Genomic DNA, 27,847 nt, shown 5'->3' with positions numbered 1-27,847 from the left:
CAGTCTGCCAGGATCAGGATGTTGTCTAGGTAGGGATAAATCTGAATTCCCTGTGTTGAATGGCAATGGCGGGTGCCAGGCATTTTGTGAACACTCCGGGGGCAGTGGACAGGCCAAATGGCAAGGCAGTAAATTGGAAATGAGAGGAAAGTCCACAGAAACGTAAATATTTCATATAGGGGGGTAGTATGGGAATGTGCAAGTAAGTCTCTTTTAGGTCCAAAGTGGCCATGAAAGCCTTGGAAGGTATGAGAGGAAGGAGGCTGAAGGTGGACACCTATAAGAATAGATTTAGGAAGGAAACTAGAAGGAGGAAGCTACTACATGATGGAGCAAAATCCCAAAAAGGGAAGGCATCTCTGATCAGCATTAGCAAAAAACTACGGGCACTCATAAAATCGTCTAAGGCCAGCTTCAAGAGAAAAATTGCACAGGACAATAAGGATAATCACAAGGCTTTCTTTAGTTATGTTAGGAACCTGGGTGGGAATTCCCAGATATGCTCAGAATTAGTCCAAAATGACAAAAAAATACACCGAACCCACAGACATTGCTAGCTGACAGGTTCAGCGCAAACTTCTCTCCCCCTTCCCCACCAAAAGGGCAAATATCTATCCTAGCAGAGTGCTGCCCCCTGACATCTCAGATGCTCAGGTAAGAGCCGCCCTCTCCAAAGCAAAAAACACAGCATCAATGGGACCAGACGGTGTCCCGGGCTGCGTCCTACATGAACTCCAAGAAGAACTAAACCCAAACATAAAACTACAGTTCAATCTCAGCCTTACTACAGGATATGTACCCAAAGAGTGGCATACAGCAACAGTGGTCCATCTCCACAAAGGTGGTGCCTCAACGGATCCTGGAAACTATCGCCCCATAAGCCTGACTAGCTTGGTCTGCAAAGCTATGGAAAAGATCATCATGGACCTCATAAATAAAGACATTGGGGACCTATAGACACTGGATCCTACTCAGTTCGGCTTTGTAAAGGGCAGATTCTGCCTCTTAAACCTGGTCGATTTCTTTGAAACAGTCACCAAGGCCATTGACCAGGGGAAGGTGGTCCACACAGCCTACCTGGACCTTGCAAAAGCCTTCGATACAATACCCCACTTGGGCATTATAGATAAGCTCACCAGCTTAAATGTAAACCCCTATGTCACTAGATGGGTTGCAAACTGGCTCAAGGACAGAACCCACATGGTTAGAATTGCTGGAGATATGTCAGACATCAAACCAGTTACAATTGGCGTCCCACAAGGCTCAGTCCTGGGACTTCTCTTGTTCGGTATATATTTCTCGGAGGTACAGGCCAACACAGAAGGACTGTGGCTGACCAAGTTCGCTGATGACTGCAAAACTGGGCGCCATATTCGACTCTCCAGCCGACACAAGCATCCTACAAAAGGGCCTCATAGAAACAGACAACTGGTGCCAGAGCCATGGCCTCAAGCTAAACGCCAAAAAGTGTATAGTCATCCCCTTCGGCAAAAACAAAGTGCCCACAAATTACCACATAGATGGTAATCCATTAAGTATGGAAGAAGTAATTAGGGACCTGGGGACACAAGTTGATAGCAATCACTCATTCGACAACCACGTGGCCAAAGTGGTTAGCAAAACATTTTATATAGCCCACCTAATCATGAAGGGATTCACATCTAGATCAGGGGAGGTCATCGTGCCTCTTTACTCATCCCTCATCAGGCCCATAATTGAGTACAATGCCCCTTTTGGGATGTACCTTACCAGACACCTGCAGCAACTGGAAAGACCCCAAAAGTACCTCACCAAGAGGATCAAAGGGCTCAAACAGATGCCATATGCTGCCCGGTTAAAGAAACTCCAGCTCTACTCAGTGGCATACCGCCTGCTCAGAGGCGATCTGTGCCTGACGTATAAAAGCCATGTCCAACCCGGAATTAATGGACATGTTGCACCTCAGAAAATCCAAATCCCATCGAGCTACGAGTTCGAGAGACTTGAACCTCAGCACTGAAATAAACAGGACATGCTGGAGGGACAGATTCATAACCCAGAGGTTCCCTTCACTCTGGAATAAAATCCCAGTCCAGGTTAGGCAGAGTCCTTCATTGACTCTCTTCAAGAGGAATCTTGATGAGTGGATGGGAGATCGTAGATTTACTCCGGGTATCACTTCTGTGTCACTGTTAGACAGAGGCACAGTATACTAACCTCGAAAAAGGGCATAGCAAAATTAATTTAAAATGGGTGGCGAAAGCCAAACACACTCTGGCTAGGCTTGTAAATGCCCTAGGGCAGATAGCCTAGTATGAACCTATGAAAGGTCTAGAATAGGTCTCCATGGTCTGTCTTTTTTGGGAACCAGGAACAGTTGAGAGTAGAATCCTTTTCCTTCCTGTTCTGATGGGACAGGTTCTATGGTACCAAAGTTCAGAAGGTCTGTCAGGACACGTGGCAAAAGATGCCTTTGATTTCTGGGGGGAAAGGGAATTTTTCTTAGGGGTGGCCTTTCTTTACAGGAAAGGAAGTATCCTTTTTGGATGATAGGCAAAACCCATCTGTCTGTGTTGATGGTTTTCCAAAAGGGCAGGCAGTGAGACAGACGGGCGGACAGGGGTAGGGGGGCAAGGCAGTAATGCATTGTTTGGGCCTCCTCTGTCATGAAAGAACTGTCTAGGGAGAGGCTGAGGGGCAGCAGTCCTGGAAAAGGTTGGGCTCCTGGTACCTCTTCCAGGCCTGGAAGAGGCAGATCTAGCAGGGGCTGGGTTATGTCTTAAAAAAAGTGTCATTGGCTGGGTAGTTCCTATAGTATTTGGGGATAGGGGACACCAATAAATGCTTTATGTCTTGTAATTCCTTACTCTTTTCTTGCAGGTTCTTGAACAGATCTGCAGATTGTTTTCCAAAGAGGAAATTGGGGTCCAGGAGGGCATCCAGGATCTTAGACTTAAAATCCTCTGGTAGGTGCTGAAGTCTAAGCTAGGAATATCTCCTGAGAACAGAGGCAGATGCTGCAGAGCACGCAGAAGCCTCTGCAGCATCATAGCTGCATCTGATAGAGTGTCTGGCTACTTGGGCAGCCAGAGAAAGTTTTGAAGAAATGTCAGCTTTAGTGGGGCAGTCAAGAGTACTGGCTAGTAAGGTGGTAGCTTGAGAGACTAGTTTCAAAGCAAAATTGGTCATAAGAGTTTGACAGTTGATGGCTCTAAAAGCCAAAGTGGAAGAGGTGTACACCTTCTTACCAATCCTATCCATACATTTGCTGCTTTTATCAGTGGTTATGAGTGAGGCAGATGGAATAAGTCTGGATTATTTGTCTGGGTAAGTGACAATCACAGATGGGTCTGCCGGGGGGATCGACTAGAAATGTTTGATCCCTAGGCATCTTGTAAAAGCGGTTTGGGCATTTAGGGGCACGTGGCTGAGAGTCTGGTGTCTTAGATGCAGAGGAAAAGGCATCTAAGTATGCAGGGATGACAAGTGGGATAGAAGAAGGTGAGGGGGATTCTACCTGTAACAATTCAAAGTATCTTTTCTGGGTTTCAGACATTTGAGAGGTGTCCCATTTGAAATATTCTTTCACTTTGGTGATAGCTTCACCAAATGTAATATCTTCTGGAGGAGAGTCTCCCTCAATAGATTTTTCACCTGGGCATAGTACTCCTGAGGGGAAGCAATTTGTGAGGTGTAAGAGATGGATTCCTCAGAAGAGGAGTAATCAGTGTCTTGCTCTTCTTCTCTATCCTGAGTGGTTGAAGGGGGGAGAGAAGCAGAAGCAGGCCTAGGGCTTAGCAGTGGTAGAGTAGAGGGTGATGAGGCTGAAGGCCTAAAGGCCTGCATCAAGGAAGAAGTGAAGGACTGCCACTCCAGTAGGCCTTCCTTAGTCATGGTCAAATGTTTGGCCTTTTCTTTTCTTTTGGATGAAGTAGAGTTAGGCATAGGCCTGGTGTTGGATGCCGATATAACAGAAGTATCTTCCAGAGGAGGGATTCCGGTCAGAGGCTTTGCTAAATCTGGTTCCCCCTTGACCACGACAGTAGTCGTGCATCTGGGCTGGCTCCAGAGACGTGCTGGTCGTTGGCTGCAAAACAGCTTCCACAAAGACACCTCTGAACTCGACCGTTCTTCCAAGTGCCCCTCAACTCCTGAATCGGAAGATGGTGGGACGTCTGGTAGTGGAGCGGCAGAGGAAGAGGGCCTAGGAAACTTGGCTTTCTTACGTGGAGGTTCTGTCGATGCCTCTGAGTTGGGATCCATCCTAAGGACTAAATGCTTAAGCTGTTGGTTCTCCAAATAAAGATTAAGGGTGGCCAGATGGCTGCACAGGGTCTTAGGTACAAATGATTGGCAAATAGAGCAGGCATTGTGGTTGTGCTCCTGACCTATGCAACAAATGCAGCGGTCATGCGAGCCTTTATGGGGAATCTGGCGCCCGCATTGGCATTTACCCTTTTTTGCTGACATCGGCTATGGCTAGCTACAACAAACCAAGCTTAGCAAGATAATAGAAGAAAAACACCCCAAAGGGGTACTTAGCTTTTTTAGATGTTTGCGTTGAAGGAGTGAAGCACACGATGGGTCGGTCATCTGCAGCTGAAAAGTTCTGAGGTCTTTGCATGCAGAATGCAGATGTCACATTTAAGGTACCTGGTTTATGGCCCTATGCGTGACATCACATGCAGCTACAACAGCCAAGCTGAAGCTCTTGTATTGGAGCCGACATACATATCACCTGAGGAGGAAAATCCCACAACAAAAGAATACTGCAATACAGGAATAGAAGGACACTGAAAAGTCACCTGACTCCCAAGGCCTTGGTGCAAGAAGTCCTGGAGCAGAATTTCTTTAGCTGTCTGAGTGTTCCCAGAGTGGGATCAATTCCTGAAAGATCCCTGGGTTCAACTTCCATTCTTGGGCTGTCTGCCTTGGCCCTCCTTAGCTTGTATGTAGTGATATTCTGTTTTGACAAACTGCAAATAGTCTGCAGACAGAATATGTTGCGTTGCTAGTTCTCAGGTTACCATAGTTAATCTGTAAAGGGGTAGGATCTGATCCCCCAATTTATGTATCACATCACTGTGGTGTAGTCTAAGATTATTACTAGTAGATGGCTTGGAATCCAAAGATGATTTAAAAGATTGGAAAGCATTTATTAGTACCATCACTTCTTTGATATCAGAGTGTTTCAGTTTGCCCTGCTTGTTTCTCAGACCCCAAACGTCCAACCCATTTGATACAGGTCCTCACCTAAGTCTGAAGCATCTTGGTTAAGAGATATCTGATCCACCCACCACAGTAACTCCTTTTTTACAAATCTCAGTACTGAAATCAGAAGTGAAAGGAGGTGCTGGTGTTGGATACAAACTGATCTGAGGAACCATTGAATTTTCTTCATGTGAAGTCTGGCAAAGGAAGCTTTAAAAATGTACAGATCATGAAACCTAGAATCCTGAGATGCTCCTTAGCAGATATCAAGATACTGATTGAATAATATCAGATATTTTCCCTTCTTTAACTGCTTTGTCTTGAATTAAAAACACTATGAAGGATGTATCCAGGGGACATTAAACCTTATCCTGTGAGAAGGAATAGGTTCATAGGTTCATACTAGGCTATCTGCCCTAGGGCATTTATAAGCCTAGCCAGAGTGTGTATGGCTTTCGCCACCCATTTTAAATTAATTTTGCTATGCCCTTTTTCGAGGTTAGTATACTGTGCCTCTGTCTAACAGTGACACAGAAGTGATACCCGGGGTAAACCTACGATCTCCCATCCACTCATCAAGATTCCTCTTGAAGAGAGTCAATGAGGGACTCTGCCTAACCTGGACTGGGATTTTATTCCAGAGTGAAGGGAGCCTCTGGGTTATGAATCTGTCCCTCCAGCATGTCCTATTTATTTCAGTGCTGAGGTTTAAGTCCCTCGAGCGTAGCTCGATGGGATTTGGATTTTCTGAGGTGCAGCATGTCCATTAATTCCGGGCTGGACATGGCTTTATCGTCAGGCACAGATTGCCTCTGAGCAGGCGGTATGCCACTGAGTAGAGCTGCAGTTTCTTTAACCGGCAGCCTACGGCATCTGTTTGAGCCCCTTGATCCTCTTGGTGAGGTACTTTTGGGGTCTTTCCAGTTGCTGCAGGTGTCTGGTAAGGTACATCCCAAAAGGGGCATTGTACTCAATTATGGGCCTGATGAGGGATGAGTAAAGAGGCACGATGACCTCCCCTGATCTAGATGTGAATCCCTTCATGATTAGGTGGGCTATATAAAATGTTTTTCTAACCACTTTGGCCACGTGGTTGTCAAATGAGAGATTGCTATCAACTTGGGTCCCCAGGTCCCTAATTACTTCTTCTGTACTTAATGGATTACCACCTATGTGGTAATTTGTGGGCACTTTGTTTTTGCCAAAGGGGATGACTACAATGCAAAAAGATTTCTCTGTGTTCACCTGAAAATCCAGAATGAGAAAGAGGTTCTTTACCCAATCTATGGATACTTGAAAACCTGTAAAAGCAATGCAGTCTAAGTATGGAAAAAATTTGAATGTTGTAGAAAAGCCATAGAGAAAAGCAGAAAATAGTATCTGAAACCCTTGACATTTGAATATGACAAGCATCTTTTAAACGAGTTACCAGAAAACTAAGAGATGGAATGACAGGTAACTGTTTGTAGAGAAAGCATTTTGAATTTTGGGATTGTGACATGAAAGTTTGGAAAGGAAAGGTACAGGACAGGTCTCCAACCTTCCTCTTTCTTTGGTACTAGAACGATTCCTGAATAGAACCCTCTCCCTGTTTGAGCTGGATGAATGGCTTTTGCAACTTCCTGGCATAGCCTTTGATCCAAGATAGGAGGAAATATGGAAGTGTGATTGGAATGATGCATAGGAATCCCTTAAAAGGGAGGATGAGAGTCCTACTGTCAAGTTTCAGCCTTTTTGAATGGTTCTTAGAACACGTGTCTGTTGCCACAGAAAGAAGTGAAGACTCATACTTTGGGAAATCAGGATGGGAAGTGGCATATAATCACTCTGCTTTTTTAAATTATCCGTGGTTCTGGGAGGATAACCTCTTTTTTTTTTTTTTTTTTTTTTTAATCTTCCTCCCATTGCTTTTGTGCATTGTAGATTTTTTTAAGAAGCGAAATGAACAATGAACTGCCTTTCACACACAGACCAGCAGCAGCATGGACTGGTGCCAAAGGCAGAGGTGTCTTGATCTATGTTAGTAAAAAACATACCTCTATGTTGGTTAAACAAGATGATATCATGGAACTCATCCAAGTGCAAGTCACCACAGACAAGGTCCCTTACCATATCAAGTCACACATCATGTCTAAAGGTCACCATCTATGCTTCAAGAGTCTCACAACCCTTACATAATCCTACTGAAGGCACTCACCATCCAAACACCCTATTCATGCATGATTAACTACCACACTATAGACTGGGAAATGTACACTGCCTCAAACTCAAACACAATGCTACCTGGACCTTATTAATGCAAACATTGTAGAACAGATAGTGCATGCTGCAGCCCAAGCATACTGGATCTGGTACTCACCAACATGGGAGAGCATTGCAACCCCCCCCCATGTCACATCCTCACTATTGAGGTTGAATCACAAAGCTGTATAATTTGAAGTAAAAATCAATCCAGACAATCCAACAAAACCAGTAAAAGGAACTATTCAAAGGCGAACTACATCCTATGAAGTGATGCACTGAAAATTCTATTTGCATAATGGTCAAGTTCCTTGTTTCTCATGCACAAAGTACAAGATCTGAACCAGACGTCCAGCCAACACCTGTTTGGAGTTTCTTCCTGTGTCTCTATGGGGCTTCTACCACCTCCAAAAACATGTTGAGCGTTTCCATCTCAAGCTCACCAAAGAATGAAGTTGTGGCCAGCAGCACAGGCTCTTCAGCAAAGGATAGGGGAAAATAACACAAAACTGAAGGCACATGGGATGAAACAGTGTACAGGCAGGAAAACTGTAATGGCATTAAATGGAGGAAATCAGAAGAAGCTGAGAATTGAGAGAGTAGGGAAAATAGAGGCACAGGTAAACTGCTTCAAGTATCTGAGAGGGGTGGCTGAGGAGAAGGGAAGTCTGAATGAGGAGGTCAAAGCTAAAATCAGAAGGGCTGCAGCCAACTGTCATACAGGGTCAGGGGTAGTGTATGACAGAAGAATGCCAAAGAAGCTGAAAAGTAAGATGTACAAGACTACGCCTGACATTCTGTGCTAGCTGGCTGAAGCCCCACTGATTTTAGCTTTGACATCCTCATTCAGACTATTTTCTATCTCCTTTGCTGAAATTTTTGCTCCGAGTCTGCCTGTAATGCCACACTGTCTGCATACAGCAATTATGCTGATCTGTCCCCTCTTACCTGTTTGCTAATGTAGTCCTTCACCAGTATGAACAGAAGTAGCATCAGAGGCACTTTATCAGCTTCTTGAAAGTAAGTCAGTAGATGGGACAAAGAAACTCTATCAGGATGTAAGGTAAAGACAGAAAGATAAAGAAGACAATCAGACACCCTTCATAAGAGATGCCAGCAACAACCCACTCAGGAGTACTACCATCAGCTTTTGAATGAAGAAAACCTCACAGGAAGCTGTACTGTCTCAGACACAGGCTACGATGAGAGAAGAAGAGCCCATCATAGAAGACGTTAGAATAATGACCAAGGAAAATGAAGTCAGGACAAGCAGCGGGCTCAGATGAGGTCACAGCAAATATGATAAAGATGCTGGATGAGACAGGGGAGAAATGGCTCCTGAGGGTACTCATAGCAGTATCGAGAGAAAAGCATAATCTTGATGACTGGAGAATAAGCATACTAGTGTTCAAGAACAGAGAGGACATTCACAACTGTGGACAGAAGTATCAAACTTCTGTCACACTGCATGAAAGTTCTGGAAAGGGTGATTGATAAATGAATCCACAGAGTAGTAGAAAGTAAGATGGGAAATGAGCAGCTTGGATTCAGATCAGTATGCAGCACAATAGACCAAATGTTTACAGTGACATAAACAGTTGACAAGAAGCTAGAGATGAAGAGAGTCCAACTGGCCATTCCAAGACCGGAGAAAGCATATAAGATCCCAAGAAAGCTGACTTGTGCAGTCCTGCAGTGATTTGAAGTCCCAGAAAAATTGGTAGAGTTGGTGAAAGCTAGAAGGGCACAATGACTAAGTATGAAGAGTATTCGGAATGACAAAGGAGTTCCCAGTAGAAGTGGGTGTGCATCAGGGTTTAGTTCTGAGCCCACTGCTGCTCATACTAGAGATGGGTTACATTAGCAAACAGGTTGGTGGGGACAGATCAACAAAGTTGCTCTATGCAAGGCAGTGTGGCATTACAGGCAGACTCTGAGCAAAAACTTCAAAGGATAGGGGAATGGAATGTAAAACTGAAGGCACATGGGATTAAACTGAGCACAGAGAAGACTGTTGTAATGGCAGCAAATGGTGGAATTCAGAAGAAGCTGAGAATTAAGATAGAAGGGAAAAAACAGGAACAGATTAACAGCTGGAAGTATATGGGAGGGGCGGTTGAGGAGAAGGGAAGTCTGAATGAGGAGGTCAAAGGTTGAATTGGGGGGGGCTAAAGACAACTGGCATAGAATGTCAGGTGTAGTGTATGACAGAAGAATGCTAAAGAAGCTGAAAAGAAAGGTGAACAAAACAGTGGTGCAACCAGTACTACTGTATGGTACAAAAACCTGGGCAGTAAAGTAGAGCAGTTGAGGAAGCTAGAAGTGAAGGAGATGACGTGGCTGAGATGGGTGGTAGGATGCACACTGTGGGACAGATGAAGTGAGGATATAAGAGCAAATGCCATAGTAGTTCTAACTGCAGAAAAAGTCAAAGATAACAGATTACGATGGTTTGTGCACATGCTCAGAAAAGCAGAAGACAATCTGATGAAGAAGATTTGTAACAGATGGGAATAAGGCAAGAAGAATGAGGGCATCCAGCAAAGAGGTGGATGGACTGTGTGACAGAAGACCTGCAACAGTAAAGCATTAGTGGTGAAAAAGGCACAAGAGCAACACTGAATAGAGAGAGAGAGATGGTGACAGTTGACAAAAGACTCCAACCCCATGTAGAACATGGGAAAAAAGGGGGGTTGTTTCCGGGTACTGGCTAAGGCTCTTGCCACCCCTATAGTGCCTTTTTTTAGGTGGCGTTCCAAAGACCAAATTACCACCGTAACAGCTATAAATAAATGCAATCCGAGGGTCATGCTGCTCAATGCTAGAAGTCTAAATCTCAAGATGCACTCACTCGAAGCACTCTTCAAAATGGAGAACATCGACATTTGTGCTTTAAAGGAGACCTGGTTTAAAGTGGCAGAACACACCCGTGTACTGCCAGGCTATAACTCATTCCACACCTTTCAACCTCAAAACATGGACTGAAGCTCCAAAGGCGGTGATGTCTCCATATTCATAAAGGATATGCATACCTCCAGACTTGTAGCCCAGCATAATGCATCTGAGATACTTCATGTAAAACTTAACAGTGGGTAAGACTGCGATCCAGATCATGGCCTGCTATAGATCCCCAACCATGTCCCTAGACTCTCACTCCCACATTCCTAAGCACCCTGGAATCTATCAAGGTCCAACCCGACACTCTCATACTAGAAGACTTCAACTACCCCTCCATCAACTGTGAAAACTACTCAAGCACCAATACACTGGCCCAATGCTTCCTGGAATTCATCAATTCCAATGTCTTGGGCAAGCTCATTCTGACCCGACTAGAGGAAGCAACATCCTTGACCTGGTTATTACTAACATGGGTGACAGTTGCTCTACACCAATAGTCAATCCCTCCCTGGTTAGAGCCGACCATAAACTAATCACCATGGAAATCCACATCTCACCCACAGCCCCCGCGAAGGTAACGACCTTGAAAAACTTCTCCAAAGCTGACTTTGGACTCTTAAAAACAGAGGTTCATAGGTGTGTATTAGGCTAATGGCCCTGGGGCCTTTATAAGCCTAGCCACAGGATTACCCTGGCATAGAGCCACCCGACCTTAGTTCCCAGTGCCTCTGTCGAGTAGAGCCACTGGTGTTATCCCTGGGGTGAATTATCTTTCCCATCCACTCATCAAGATTTCTCCTGAGGAGGGTCAGCGAGGTGCTCTGCTTGACATGTACAGGAAGTCTGTTCTATAGCATGGGCATTGTCTGGGTTATGAACCTGTCCCTCCAGCATGCTCTGTTAATTGTGGTAATGAGGTTGAGGTCTCTGGAGCATGTGGTGTGGAGGGATTGGGATTTCTTTAGAAGTAGCATTTCTAACAGAGCTGGGTCACACATGGCTTTGTACGTCAAGCAGAGATCACCTCTAAGTAGGTGATATGAGACAGAGACTAGTTGGGAGTTTTTTTGAGTATGTCCATATAGGACAAGGAAATCTAAAAAAAGTTCCAATAAGGCACAAGAAATACTAAAAAACTGCAAAAGGTGCCAAGGGATACGAAGAACACCAGCCAAGTGACAGTGCAGGGTGTTTATTCAACCAAAACAGACATTCTACAAGCACATTAACGCTTCACAAATACAATATATTTTCATTCATCACAAATTTCATCAGATGCGGACTTGTTCATTATTTTCGTCAAAATTCGGGTGTTCTTGGAGGTAAACTAGGTATCAGATAAGACTCAGCCGAAGTAAAATAATGTAAAGCCAGCTTTCTCACATTCTAACCTTGCTGTTCTACTGTAGAACACCAAGGTTAGAATGTGAGAAAGCTGGCTTTACACTATTTTACTTAGACAGTAGAACAGCAAGGTTAGAATGTGAGAAAGCTGGCTTTACACTACTTAATTTAGGCAGAGTCCTATCTGATACATAGTTTACCTCCAGGAACTCCTGACTTTTGATGAAAATAATGAGCAAGTCCACATCTGATGAAGTATAAGATGAACGAAAATGTATTGTATTTGTGAAGCGTTAATGTGCTTGTGGAACGTCTGTTTTGGTTGAATAAACACCCTTTACTGTCACTTGGCTGGTGTTTTTCATGTAGGACAAGTGTTTAAGGCCAAGGATCCTCTTTGTGAGGTACTTCTGCCACCTCTACAATTGTTGCAGGTGTCTAGTGAGGTACATGCTAAATGGGGCACTGTACTCGATGACTGGCCTAATGAGGGAAGAGTAGAGGGGAACAATGACCTCTTCCTTCCTGGATGCAAAACCCTTAGCAATGAGATGTGCCACATAGGAGGACTTTCTGACCACAGTGGCAGTGTGGTGATCAAAAGAGAGGCTGCTGTCAATCTGTGTTCCCAGATCTCTCATAACGTCTTCTGTGTTCAGTGGACTACCATCAATGTAGTAATTCATGGGAACCAGGTTTTTTTCCAAAGGGGACGACGACACATTTTTTTGGCATTGAGCTTAAGGCCATAGTTCTGACACCAGTCGTTTGTCACAGTGACGCCATTCTGTAGGATGTCAACATCACTTGGGGAGTTAATAACAGCTCCCAACATGCAATCATATGTGAACTTTGTCAGCCAGAGTCACTTCGTGTTGGCCTGGACTTCAGAGAAGTAGATACCAAACAGGAGAGGACCCAGGACCGAACCCTGTGGGACATCACTTGTGACTAATAGGCAGTCGGACTTGGAGTCAGCTACTTTCACACTGTGGGTTCTATCTGTGAGCCAGTTTGCAACCCACCTAGTGATATAGAGGTTGATGTCAAGCTTAGTGAGTTTTTCTAGGACTCCTGAGTATCAAAAGCCTTGGCCAGATCAAGGTAGGCTGTATGAACCACCTTGCCTTCGTCCACAGCTCTGGTGACTGACTCAAAGAAGTCGACCAAGTTGAGCAGGCATGATCTACCCTTCAGAAAACCAAACTGTGTGGGATCCAGAATTTGGAGATTCCCTATATCCTTGTTAATTAGTTCCATGATGATGCGTTCCACAGCTTAGCATATCAGACTCGTCAGGCTAATGGGGCGATAGTTCCCAGGGTCTGTAGTTGCTCCTCCTTTGTGGAGAGGGATAACTATAGCAGTGTGCCATTCAGCAGGAACAAGAACCTGAGGTGAGGCTGTAACTGAACAGAGCACACAGGTGACGTGCCAGTTCACTCTGTAGTTCATGCAGAACACAACCAGGGGATATTGTCAGTTCCCACAGAAGCTGTATTCTTGGCCTTAGACAGTGCTGTTTTAACCTGTGCAGCAGTAATACTGGGTGCCTGGCAATCTACTGGTATTGTGATTGGTCCTTTGGGGGGAGAGAGGGGTAAAGTTGGCATTGAATCTGTCGCCAGTATACTGGCAATATCTGTTGGCTCGGTATAAGAGGTACCTTTGTGCAATAGCTCAGAGCAAATCTGGGTATTGCTGTGGAGATTTTTTACATAACTATAGAAGGCCTTGTGGTTGTCTTTACTATCTGCTGCAATTTTGTTTTCATACTTAGCTTTAGAGGATTTGATGAGGGATCTCAACTTTTGTTGAGGCACATAAGGGAGTTTTTCCAGTCTTGGGACATCACCTTATTCCGCATCAAATTCCTCCTTCTGTTGTAGAGTTTGTTTATGGCAGGGGACTACCAGATAGGCTTCCTTTTTTAGGAGGAGAGTGTCTTGGCTCTATTGGGTATGGCGAGAAGCATGCATTTCTGTACGTGTTCGTACAGTGCACTGGTGCATGATTCTGTAGTCACGCAACTATTCTCCATTTGCACGGGTGTGGTGAAATTAGCCACCTCGGTTTTTAGGATCCCAAAGTTAGCTTTGGAGAAGCTTTTCAACCTTTTGCTGGGGGGTGGGGTGGGTGGGATGTGGATTTTCCTGGTGATTAGTTTGTGGTCGGATCTAACCAGGGAAGAGCTAAATACTGGTATAGAGCAATGGTCGCCCATGTTAGTAATGACCAGGTCAAGGATGTTGCTACCTGTAGTGGGGATAAGAACGAGCTGGTCCAGGGCATTGGAATGAATGAACTACAGGAAAAGTACAGTTTTGTACCTACCATAAATGTAGATGTTCGAGTGTATATACTGCTGCAGTCATCACACTTGGGGTTATCCTGCCGTCAGGCGGTCCCGCAGTCGGCCGAATCCCAGTGTCTTGGTCCGGCGTCGGTTGTCGTCGCTTCTTCCCTGACATCAGTGCGACAGGGGGATAAAAGAGGCAGCCAACGCCATTTTCTTCAGTTTTTCTTGCCCCAGATGTCAGGTGCCCCCAACTAGGAAGGCAATACAAATAACTATGCAAAAATACCTTAGTAGATAAACAATAGTACTAGCTGTTAGCAAATACACCATATACACATGCATCCAATAGATTGATGTACATGGAGTTATAATTAACACCCTGGTATGTAGAGGGGATGGTGGGAGGGTAACCTGGACTGCAGCAGTATATACACTCGAACATCTACATTTATGGTAGGTACAAAACTATGTTCATCATGTTATACTGCTGCAGTCATCACACTTGGGTTGAATCCCAAAGCTATGGATGGGTGGCTGGTACTAAACTGGGTTAGATGAAGCTAGGATGCCCTGCAGAACTGCAGTGGCAATACCAGCTCTGGTTTTTGAGTATAATGGAAGGTGGTAGTGCTTGGTAAAGGTGTGCACTGAACTCCAAGTAGCTGCCTCCAGAATGTCCTTGGTTGGAACCCCCCTGAAAAAGACTGCTGAGGTTGCTGTAGCCCTGGTAGAATGGGACCTAATATTAACAGGCACTGCTTTCCCATGGTGCGAGCAGCAAAAGCGGATACAATGTGCTATCCATTTGGAGATGGTCTGTTTTGAAATAGCCTTTCCTTGTGAACCTGCAGCATAGGATACAAAGAGTTGTTCAGTTTTTCTGAAGGTCTTTGTCTTATCCAAATAGTAATGTAGCTGTCTGTGAATGTCCAAAGAGTGAAGGAGTCTTTCTCCTTTATTCTGGGGGTTTGGATAAAAGGTGGGTAAATGAATGGTCTGATTCAAAGCCACACTGGATACTACCTTTGGCATAAAGGTAGGGTTAGTTCATAAAGAGACTCTGTCCTGATGGAAAATGATGACTGGTTCCACTGCCATAAGTGCCTGTAGTTTTGAGACCCTGCGTGCTGAGGTGATAGCCAGCAACAGAACTGTTTTCCATGACAAGTATTGTAGTTCTGCTGAGAAGGCTGGTTCAAAAGGAGGCAGTGTTAATTTTTCTAAAACGAAGTTGAGGTCCCAAGCTGGCGTTGGGGGGTTTCTGGGGGGTCTTATATTCTTAGCTCCTCTGAGAAACTGCCTTAGTAAAGGGTGTGAGAATATGGGAGGATCCATATTATATTGAGCTGAAATGGCTGAAGCATGGATCTTAATGGATGAGAAAGAAATGCCTTTGTGTAGCATCTCAGTTAAGTATTGCAGTATTTGAGGAATGTTTGGTATCCAAGGATTTTGGCCTTTAGCCTGGTTCCATGCACAAAATCTTTTCCATTTGTCTGTGTAAGTTTTTCTGGTGCTGGGCCTCCTGGCCTCCAAAATGACATTCAGGACGTCCTTTGAGAGAAGTGTTGATAGATAATTCAAGGTATTCTCCATGCAGCTAAATTTAAAGTCCTGAGCTGACTGTGAAGGATCTGAGAGTTTTGCTGAGTCAACAGAAGTGAGAATTGAGGTAAGATCCATGGAGGGTTGTGAGTCAAGGTCCTTAGTAATGGGTACCAGTGCTGACGTGGCCAGTCTAGAGCAATGAGGATCATTTGTGGTCTCTCTGATCTGACTTTCAGTAATAACTTGGTCAAGAGAGGTAGTGGTGGGAAGGCATAGACTGTCAATGCTGTCCAATTGAATGATAGGGCATCCACTTTCCAGGCTAGGGAATGATAAGTCCTTGTGCAAAATTTCTGTAGTTGGCAATTGTTGGGGGAGGCAAATAGATCTATGTCTGGGCGGCCCCACCTTTGAGTTATCATTGAAAATACTTGTGGGTGTACTCTCCACTCGGGAGGATCTGCCAAATTTCTGCTTAATTCGTCTGCCAATATGTTTTCCTTTCCTGGCAGGAATTGTGCTTGCAGTTATACTTGGTAAGTCAATGCTGTGTTCCACAAGGTCATTGCCTGTCTGCATAAAGGGTAGGAGTGTGTTCCTCCATTTGTTTATGTACCACATAACTGTAGTGTTGTCTGTCCTTATTAGTAGTTGTCCTGGATGCAAGAGGTCCTTGAAGGCTGTCAGTGCATTTTGCACAGCTAGCATCTCCTTTTGGTTGATGTGTAGATGCATTTGTTTTGCAGACCATTTGCCCTGTATGCACTGTCCTGCCATGTGTGCTCCCCAGGCGTACTCTGAAGAATCTGTTGTCATAGTTTGGTTTGCTGGAGGTAAGACAAAAGGAAGACCCTTGTTTATTTTACATGCTTGAGCCCACCATAGGAACTCTTTTTGAAGGCAGGGAATGAGAGGTATACTTGTTTCGAGGCTGTGCCTGTGTTGAGTCCATACACTTTTCAGGTACCATTGTAATTTCCTCATATGCAGCTTTGCATGTGGAATTAGTTGAACACAGGATGCCATGAACCCCAATGCCTGCAGGATTTTCCTTGCAGTGAGCTGGGTAAAAGTTGCCATCTTTTTGAAGTATTGAGTCAGTTGTTTTTGTTTGTCTGGCGTGAGATAAGCCATCTGGGCCGTTGTATTTAAGCTGGCACCCAGGAATATTATGTCTTGTGAGGGTATTAGCTTTGACTTCTTTTTGTTTACTGTGTACCCTAGGCAACTTGGCAGCTTTGTTACAAATGCCAGATGCTGTAATAGAATGGCCTTGCTGTCTGCTTGGATCAGGCAGTCGTCCAGATATGGATAAATTTGTATTCCTCGTTGTCTGCAGTATGCAATTAATGATGCCAGGCATTTCATAAATACTCTGGGCGCAGTAGATAAGCCAAAGGGCAATGCAGAGAATTGATAATGCGTTGTACCTGCCAAAAATCTGAGGTATCTTCTGCAATTTTGTCTGATAGGGACATGCAGGTATGCCTCTTTGAGGTCCAATGTTACCAGCCAAGACTCCTTGCCAAGCATGGGAAGAAGCTGCTGTAGTGTGAGCATTTTGAAATTTGGGTACCTCCAGGTATGTGTTTAGAATTGAGAGGTCTAAAATGGGTCTCCAGGCTTTGTCCTTTCTTGGTACTAGAAATGGTCTTGAGTAAAAACCTTGGCCTTGCTCCTTTGTAGGTACCTTCTGAATTGCTTTCATATCCATGAGAGCTGAAATTTGCGTTTGTGCCTCTGTCCATTGGTTTGGAGGCAGATTTGGCATGCCTCTCATCCATGGTAAGTGTGAAAATGAAATCTGTAGCCTCGGGTAATAATATCCAGAACCAATTTGTCCTTCGTTATGATGCGCCAATTTTGTGGAAATAGAGCCAGTTTTCCTCCCAAAGGTGCTGCCAGGGCAATTTTGCTTGGCAGGCGAAGAGGGAAGTCATTGTGTTTGTTTCCTGAAGGGTTGAGACCTTTCGTCTCCACCTCTTTGAGTTGTTGTATGCCATTGTCTAGGCCTGAAAGAACCTTGTGGCTGGCCTCTGCCCCTTGGGCGTCTGTACCTACCCCTTTGGGGTCTGTCTAATGCAGGAAAGGACCAGCTTTTTGATGGCCAGTTTCTGTTGAAACGAGGAGGTTGTACCTGTAAAAAATCTTTAACTGCATAGATTTTGCCTTTTCTTCCATTTTCTTTAAAACTTCCTCTGCTTTGACACCAAATAACACATCTTTCTGCAATGGAGTATCCAATAACTTTGCTTTGACATGTTCTGGTAAGGCTTGCTCTTTTAGCCAAGCATGTCTACGTATTACAGATCCTGTGACAGCTGCTCTACATGAGGCTTCCAATGAATCAAAACCACACTGTAAGGTATGCTTTCCCACCTGTTCTGCTGCATGCAGCAAATCCTGCATCTCTTTGAAATCAGGTTGATCTGTCTGAGGGATCATTTTCTGTTTTAACTGTGTAATCAAGTACTGCTGGTATTTTAGCATGTGGAATTGGCAGTTTAAGGCCCTCATGGCCAAAGTGGCAGACGTATACACTTTCTTCCCCCATCTTTCTAATACTCTGGAATCTCTTTCAGAAGGTAGTAGATTCTTAGCAGTAGAGGCCTTAACCCCTTTGGAACCATGGGAAATGGTTTTGGGGTCTGCAACAGGGCTTTTATATAGAAACATGAGAATCAGGAACTCGGTAGTATCTGTCTGGTTTAGCTGGTGCAGGAGGTAAGGAGTCTGGGTTTAGACTAGATTCGGTGTAAATATCATCCAAAATGTCTAAAACTGGAGGAATTGCAAGGGGTTTATGCTGTGGGAGAAGAAGAAACTCATGGAGTCTTTTCTTAGAGTCAGAGTAATCTTGGCCTTCCCAGTGGAAGTGTTCCCTCATGGTGTGGAAAGTTTCCCCAAAAGAGTAGTCTTCAGGGAGGGAGACAGAGGGAATGGACTCTTCAGCATCTGAGTCTTCATAAGGAGGGAAGGAATAATCCTGGTCCTCAGAGTTAGCTGAGGAAATGGATGCTTGGTCAGAGGAAGGATAATCTTCCTCCAGTCTAGGCCTTATGTCAGGAGGGGGTTGTGAACCCCTGATAAAGGTAATTAAATCCTCAGCCATCTTAAGCATCTGCTTTTTAGGCATAGGGTTTCCTAACTTTTAAGGGGGCTTTAAGTTTAGCATAAGACTTAATAGAGATAGTTGTTGGTTTGAAGACACCTTCAGAAATCGAAGGCCTGTCCAAAATCTCCGGATCACCATCAGGGTTGGCAAGAAAGACTGAAGAAAATGGCGTCGGCTGCCCCTTTTATCCCCCTGTTGCACTGACGTCAGGGAAGAAGCGATGACAACAGATGCCGGACCAAGACTTTGGGATTTGGCCGACTGCGGGACTGCCTGACGGCAGGATAACCCCAAGTGTGATGACTGCAGCAGTATAGCACGATGAACATCATTGGGCAAGTGTATTGGTACGTGAGTAGTTTATCCAATTAATGGAGGGGTAGTTGAAGTCGCCTAGTAAGAGAGTGTTAGGTTGGACCCTAATATTCTCCAGGGTGCTTAGTAATGTGGAGTGCGAGTCTTCAGACATGGTTGGGGACCTACAGCAGGCTACGACCTGAATCGCTGTCTTACCCAATGTTAGCTGCACCTGAAGTACCTCTGATGGCTAACTTCACGACACCCATGCCAATGGAAAATAAAGTACAGTTGTGTACATTTACCATAAATGTAAATGTTCAAGTGTATTCACTGTTGCAGTCATTACATTTGGGTAATCTGCTGGCAGGTTGCACTCAGTCGGCCTGAATAACAAAGTCTTGGGTCCCGCATCGGTTGCTGTCTCCTCTTCCATGAAGTCAGGTTGTCAGGGGTATAAAACATGCAGTCGACGCCATTCTATTCAGTTTTTCTTGCCCCAGATGTCAGGTGCCCCCCCCCCCAAATGGGGAGCAAAAAAAAAAAAAAAAAAAAAAAACTATATATATATATATATATATATATATATATATATATATATATATATATATATATATATATATATACACACACAGCAATATATATGGAAATGCACTTTTAGCAACAAACTTTACCTTCATCTAACAGCAAATACACCACAAAGGTTTTAGAGTATAGTGAAGGAAAAAGATGTTATAGAAAAGGGGGATGGCGGGTTAGGTAACCCGGACTACAACAGTGAATACACTTGAACATCTACATTTATGGTAAGTGTACACAACTGTACTATGTTCTTCGTGTTTCACTGTTGCAGTCATTACATTTGGATAGAATCCCAAAGCTGAGGATGGAAAGTATAGTCATATACCTACCATAAATATAGATGTTAGAGTGTATTCACTGTTGCAGTCATTACAATTGGGTTATCCTGCTGGCAGGCTACCCGCAGTCAGCCTGAATTCCAAAGTCTAGGTCCGGCGTCGGCTATCACCTCCTCCCTGACGTCAGTGCGCCAGGGGTATAAAAGATGCAGCCAACGTCATTTTCTTCAGTTTTTCTTGCCCCAGATGTCAGGTGCCCCTAAAATGGTAGGCTAAGCTATGCCAATAAGCATGCATAAACAACTTTTCCTTCATCTACAAGCAAATACACCACATAGGTTGTATAGAATAGAGAAGTACAGAGGAAAGGAAAAGGGGGATGGTGGGTGGGTAACCTGGACTGCAACAGTGAATACACTAACATCTACATTTAGGGTAGGTACACAACTGTACTATGTTTATCATGTTTCACTGTTGCAGTCATTACAATTGGGTTGAATCCCAAAGCTAAGGTAGGGAGGCTGGTGCTAAATAGGATTAGGAGAGGCTATCAGGCCTTGCAGAACTGCAGTGGCAAAACCTGCCCTGGATTTAGAGTAGAGAGGTAAGTGATAGTGCTTTGTAAAAGTATGCACTGAACTCCAAGTTGCAGCCTCTAAGATGTCTTTGGTTGGTACTCCTCTGAGGAAGGCTGCTGAAGTGGCTGCTGCTCTGGTTGAATGTGGCCCAATGCCCTTAGGCACTGATTTGCCATGCTGTAAATAGCAGAAACGAATGCAGTGGCCTGTATGCTTTGAGATAGGCTTTCCTTGTGATCCTGCAGCATATGCCACTAGAAGTTGTTGAGTCCTTCTGAAAGCTTTGGTTCTGTCCAAGTAGAAGTGTAGCTGCCTGTGAATGTCCAACGAATGTAGAATTCTCTCACCCTTATTCTGAGGGTTTGGATAAAAGGTAGGCAAATGGATTGTTTGGTTAAGGGCCACACTGGACACTACCTTAAGCATAAATGTAGGGTTTGTCGGCAGAGAAACCCTGTCAGGATGGAAAATGATAAAAGGTTCCACAGCCATGAGTGCCTGTAACTCTGAGACTCGTCTAGCAGAGGTCATTACTAGGAGCAAAGCTGTTTTCCAGGATAAGAATTTTATATCACCTGTAGAGGCTGGCTCAAACGGAGGCAGTGTGAGTTTTTCCAAGTGTCCCCATGCAGGTATTGGTGCTCTCCTTGGAGGTCTTATGTTTTTGGCCCCTCTGAGGAACTGTCTTAGTAATGGATGAGAAAAAATAGGTGGTTCTGTATTGTAATGAGCTGAAATGACAGAGGCATGAATTTTAATTGATGAAAAGGAAAGGCCTTTATCAAGCATCTCAGTTACGTATTGCAAAATCTGAGGAATATTTGGAACAATCGTGTTAAAACCTTGTGCCTGGTTCCAAGCGCAGAATCTCTTGCATTTTTCTGCATAAGATTTTCTGGTGCTAGGCCTCCTGGCTTCCAAAATAACGGCCATCACTGCTTTATAGAGAGAGGTGTGTCTTGAATGGTTACATTATCCGCCATGCTGCCAGGTTTAAGGTCCTGAATTGGCTGTGCAGTATCTGTCTTGTTGGGTCAATAAGTGAGGAATCTGAGGTAATGTCCAAGCTGGGAATTGAGACAAGTTCTTTAGAATTGGGTACCAGTGCTGGCGGGGCCAGTCTGGTGCAATCAGTATCATTTTTGGTCTCTCTTGTCTGACCTTGAGGAGTACCTTGGGGAGGAGAGGCAGAGGAGGAAAAGCATATACTGTTAGGTCTTTCCAGCTGAAAGAGCATCCACTTTCCATGCTTGCTTGTGATAAGACCTTGTGCAGAATCTCTGTATTTGGTAGTTGTGAGGGGAGGCAAATAGGTCTATGTCCGGGCATCCGCAGTTCCTTGTTATCATACTGAAGACTTGTGGATCCAATTTCCACTCGTGGGGATCCATTAGGTTTCTGCTTAGTTCATCTGCCAGGGTATTTGTCCTTCCTGGCAGGAATTGCACTTGCAGATGTACTTGGTAAGTCAATGCTGTGTCCCACAAGTTCATGGCTAGTCTGCAGAGGGGCTAGGAATGTGTGCTTCCCTGCTTGTTTATATACCACATAACTGTAGTACTGTCCATCCTTATCAATAGTTGTCCTGGATGAAGTAGATCCTTGAAGGCTGTCAGGGCATTCTGAACAGCTAGCATCTCTTTTTGATTGATATGTAGATGCATTTGACTTGCGGACCATGTGCCCTGAATACATCTTCCTGCCATATGGGCTCCCCAGGCATAATCTGATGCATCTGTTGTCAATGTCTGCCTGGCTGTGGGTAAGGTGAATGGCTGTCCCGTGTTGTGGTGACAGGCTTTTGCCCCACCATCAAAACTCCTGTTGCAGGCAGGGAATGAGGGTAATTATTGTTTCCAGGCTGTGGCAACGTTGAGTCTAAACACTTTTTAGATACCATTGAAGTTTCCTCATATGCAGTCTTGCATATGGAATTAGGAGAATGCAGGATGCCATGAAGCCCAAAGCCTGCAGAATTTTTCTTGCAGATAACTGGGTCTTTGTTGCCAACATTTTGAAATAAGTAGTCAGTTGTCTGTGTTTGTCTGGCATGAGATAAGCCATCTGGGCAGTTGTATTTAAGCTTGCACCCAGGAATATTATCTCTTGAGAGGGTACGAGTTTTGATTTCTTTTCATTTACTGTGTACCCTAGGCCTGTTAGTAATCTTTTTACAAACACTAGATACTGTAGTAGGATGTCCTTGTTCTCTGCTTGAATAAGGCAGTCGTCCAAGTAAGGATATAGTTGTATTCCTTTTTGTCTGCAAAATGCAATCACTGGTGCCAGGCATTTTGTGAAAACCCTGGGCACAGTAAATAAGCCAAAGGGCAGTGCAGAGAACTGGTAAGTGCATTGAGCCAGCTATAAATCTGAGACACCTTCTGCATGACTGTCTGATTGGGACACAAAGTCACAAGCCAAGCCTTCTTGCCCAGCATGGGCAGAAGCTGCTGCAGAGTTAACATTTTGAATTTTGGAATATCCAGGAATGCGTTTAGGATAGACAGCTCCAGTATTGGTCTCCAGGCTTTGTCCTTTCTGGGCACCAAGAATAGCCTTGAGTAGAATCCTAGTCCCTGCTCTTGCTGTGGTACTAGCTGAATGGCTCTCATGTCTATGGGGGATAAAACTTATTTTTGTGCCTCTGCCCATTGGTTGCATGGCAGGTCTGGCATACCATTTGGCCTTGGTAGGGTGTGAAAGTGGAACCTGTAGCCATGTGATATATTTAAGACACATTTGTCCTGGGTGATCACGTGCCAATTTTGTGAAAAAAGTGCTAGTTTTCCCACCAAAGGGGCTGCCAGAAGACAAGTGCTTGGTGCTGGCAGAGGAAAGTCATTGCGACTGTTTCCTGTATGACTGTGATTTTACCTCTATGCTTTTGGAGGTAGAAGCACCCCATTGTTTAGGCCTGTATGAGCCCTGGGGTTTTGATCTACCTCTGGGGCATCTGTATCTGCCTCTTTGTGGCCTGTCTGACACTGGAAATGACCAATTCTTTGTAGGCCAGTTCCTGCTAAATCTGGGAGGCTGTACCTGCACGAAATCCTTGACTGTTTGCATAGATCCAGCTTTATCCTCCATTTTCTTCAACACCTCTTCTGCTTTAACACCAAACAAAGTATCATGCTGTAATGGAGCATCTAATAGTTTTGCTTTAACATGATCAGGCAGATTCTGTTCTTTTAACCAAGCATGCCTCCTAATGACAGAATCTGTAAAGTACAGTTTTGTACCTACCATAAATGTAGATGTCCGAACTGGACAGCATCTGCAGTCATAACAAATGGGTTGTCCTGTCGTCAGGCAGCCCTTCGGTCGGCCGGATTCCAAAGTCTGGGTCCGGCTTTGGCTGATGTCGCACTCCACCCGACGTCATCTCTGCTGGTCTTCGGGTATAAAGGCATCAGCCGACGCCATTTTCCTCAGTGTTTCTTGCCCCAGATGCCAGTTGCCCTCTTGGAAGGCTATATTTTGGATAAATGCCAATGTTTCCAAAAAAAGGTAGAAGGCAAACACAAAAATAAGCATGTATGTACATATATACAAACAAATACACCATAAGAGACTCCCCCCAGCTAGCTATTAGGAGGGTAAATACCCTAGGAGTACCACAGAGGGGAAGGAGGGTGGGTAATCCTGACTGCAGATGCTATCCAGTTCGGACATCTACATTTATGGTAGGTACAAAACTGTACTATGTCCTTCATGGATGCATCTGCAGTCATAACAAATGGGTAGAATACCATAGCCAAACTAGGGGTGGAGGAAGAAAAATTATGGTGTAGTTAGGATCCCTTGCAGTACAGCAGTGGCAAACCCTGCTCGGGATCTAGAGTAAAGAGGTAAATTATAATGCTTGGCAAATGTATGCACGGAGGTCCAAGTAGCCGCCTCAATAATGTCCTTGGTTGCCACTCCTCGTAAGAAAGCTGTGGTAGTGGCTGTAGCCCTTGTAGAATGAGGTCTTATGTTCTGTGGAATTGGTTTTCCATGGTAGGAGTAACAGAATCTTATGCAATTTCCTATCCATTTGGAAATTGTCTGTTTGGAAATTGCTTTTCCTTCCCTTCCTGTTGCATAGGCTACTAAAAGCTGGTCAGTTCTTCTGTTACTTTTGGTTCTGTCCAGGTAGTAGCGTAACTGCCTATGTACATCCAAGGTATGCAGTAGTCTTTCCCCCCTGTTCTGTGGATTGGGAAAGAAGGTAGGTAGGTGGATTGCCTGGTTTAAAGACACTCTGGATACCACCTTAGGCATAAATGTAGGATTAGTTCTCATGGACACCCTATCTTGATGGAAGATTAGGAAGGGTTGCACTGCCATTAAGGCCTGTAGTTCAAACCCTCCTTGCTGAAGTAATTGCCAGTAGGAAAGCAGTTTTCCATGATAGGTGTTGCAGATCTGCTGTTGCTGCTGGTTCAAACGGAGGGAGTGTCAACTTTTCTAGCACAAAGTTCAAGTCCCATGCTGGTAATGGTGGTTTCCTAGGAGGTTTTACATTCTTGATCCCTCTGAGGAACTGCCTGAGTAGAGGATGCGAAAAGACAGGTGGATCGAAGCTGTATTCTGCTGAAATAGCTGATGCATGTATCTTGATGGAGGAATAGGACAGGCCTGTATGTAGAAGCTCTGCCAAGTACTCCAGGATGTTAGCAATATCTATGTTCGACACATCTTTTCCTCTTTCAGTACTCCAAATGACAAACCTTTTCCATTTTCCTGCATAGTTCCTTCCTGTTGAAGGTCTGAGGGCTTCAAGGATAATGTCTTTAACCCTTTGGGATAGGTCAGGGTTAGTTGCTGCTATGTGATGTTCCAGGCAGTCAGTTGCAAGGTTTTTAGGTTTGGATGCATGATGTTGTAGTTGTTCTGAGTTAACATCAAAGGCATCAGGGGTATTGACCACATTCTCCCCCGAGACATGCTCCTCAGCAATGGGTACCAGTGTTGTCTTGGCCAATTCGGAGCTATCAGGGTTATCCTTGGATGTTCCTCTTTGATTTTCAGTAGTACCTTGTGCATCAAGGGAAGAGGTGGAAATGCATATGCTGCCAGGTCTTTCCAGCTGAAGGATAGAGAGTCCACCTTCCATGCAAGTGGGTGGTATGTCCTTGTGCAGAATTTTTTGAGCTGGTGATTGAGTGGGGATGCGAATAGGTCTATTTGTGGCATTCCCCATTTCTTCGTGATGGCCTTGAAGATGTCCGGGTGTAGCATCCATTCGTGAGCATCCGGGGTGGTTCTGCTTAACATGTCTGCTAGGGTGTTCTCTTTTCCCGGCACAAATATGGCCTGTAACTGGATGTTGTAGCTCAGAGCCAGATTCCAAAGGTCCAGAGTCATTCTGCATAGGGGGTATGAATGAGTGCCTCCCTGTTTGTTGATGTACCACATGACTGTGGTGTTGTCTGTCCTTATCATTAAATGGCCTTCTTTGAGGAATGGTCTGAATTTTTGGATTGTAAGTTTAACTGCCAGCATTTCTTTTTGGTTTATGTGCAGGTGCAGCTGGTCTTGAGTCCACAATCCTTGTATGCATTTGTCCAGCATGTGCGCCCCCCATCCTAGGTCTGAGGCGTCCGTTGTGATGGTTTGGCTTGCTTGAAAGTTGTGGAAGGGTAAGCCTGGGTTTGACTGGCATGCTTGAGCCCACCATAGGAACTCCTGTTTTAGGCATGGGATTAGTGGGATTTCGGTTTCTAAGCTGTGCCTGTGTTGAGACCATAAATTCTTTAGGTACCACTGTAGCTTTCTCATATGCAGTCTGGCATGTGGGACCAAGATTATGCATGATGCCATGAATCCCAAGGCCTGCAGAACTTTTCTTGCTGTTAGTTTGTTCTTCTTTGTTAATGCCAAGAAGTAAAGAGGGAGTTATTTTTGTTTTTCTGCAGTTAGGAATGCCATTTGTTTTACTGTGTCCAATTCCGCACCCAAGAATGTTCTTGTTTGGGATGGTATCAGCCTTGACTTTTGTAAATTGACTGTGTATCCCAGGGCTTGTAGCAAGCAAATGACCCTTTGTAAATCTGTTGTCAGCTTGCTTTTGTTGTCCGCTTGTAACAGGCAGTCGTCCAGGTATGGATAAATTTGGATTCCCTGTAGTCTGCAGTGAGCGATTACTGATGCCAGGCATTTTGTGAATACTCTGGGCAGTAGATAAGCCAAAGGGCAATGCTGAGAATTGATAATGCTCTGATCCTGCAAGAAATCTGAGGTATCTTCTGCAATTTGGTCGAATGGGGACGTGCAGGTATGCCTCCTTGAGATCTAGAGTTACCAGCCAACACTCCTTGCCCAGCATGGGAAGAAGTTGCTGTAGGGTCAGCATTTTGAATTTTGGGACAATGATGTATGTGTTTAAGACGGACAGGTCGAGAATAGGTCTCCAACTTTTCTCTTTTCTTGGTACTAGGAAGAGTCTGGAGTAGAATTCTTTGCCCTGTTCTGTTATTGGTACTCTTTCCACAGCTCTCATCTTTGCTAATTTCGCTATCTGTTGTAGAGCTTCTGTTTTTTGAGTTGGAGGTAGGTTTGGCATTCCTCTCTTTACTGGTAAAGTGTGGAAGTAGAGCCGGTAGCCTTGGTCTATGGTTTGCAAAATCCACTTGTCTTTTGTGATATAGTGCCAATTTTTCGAAAATAAGGCTAACTTTCCGCCTAAAGGTGCTGCTATTTGCCCCCTGGTAGGCGGTGCAAGAGCCAAGTCACTGTGATTGTCCTGTTGCAATGGCAGTGGTTGTGTCTGTGCCTCGGTTATTGCCTTGCCACTGTCGTCCTCTGTAGGCACCTCCTCTGGATTGATTTCTGCCTCTAAAGCGTCTATTCCTGCCTCTTTGGGATTTTGTGGAGTCTGGAAAGGACCAATTTTTGGCAGGCCAGTTCCTGCTAAACCTTGGGGGCTGAACCTGTAAGAAATCTTTAACTGTTTGTACAGATTTTGCCTTCTCTTCCATTTTCTTCATTACTTGCTGAGCAGGTGTACCAAATAAACTGGCCTTATCCATAGGAGCATCTAACAGCTTTGCTTTAACATGATCCGGTAAAACCATGCATGCCTTCTTATCACTGTGCCAGTCATGGCTGATCTAAATGAAGCCTCCAGTGCATCATAGCCACATTTTAAAGAATGGTTACTAACCTGTTGGATGTTATTCACCATTTCTAAAACATATTTCTTATCTAAGGAATCATCAGAGGACAGCTTTTTAGTTAACTGATCAAGCATAAACTCTTGGTATTGGATCATATGAAACTGACAGTTTAAAGCTCTAGCTGAGAGAGTAGCAGAGGTGTATACTTTTTTCTCCCATCTCTCTAGGGACCTGGATTCCCTTTCAGAAGGGATAGGGTTTTTTGCTGAGGTAGAGGCTACTGCCTTAGGCCCCTGGGATATAGTTTCAGGATCTGCAAGTGGGGCCTTGTATAGGTGGTGATGAGTGTCTGGCACCCTGTAAAATCTATCTGG

This window comes from Protopterus annectens, chromosome 2.part1, assembly GCF_019279795.1.
Source record: "Protopterus annectens isolate FY-2018-M chromosome 2.part1, PAN1.0, whole genome shotgun sequence".
Taxonomy (NCBI): Eukaryota; Metazoa; Chordata; order Ceratodontiformes; family Protopteridae; genus Protopterus; species Protopterus annectens.
This window is presented reverse-complemented; position numbering follows the sequence as displayed.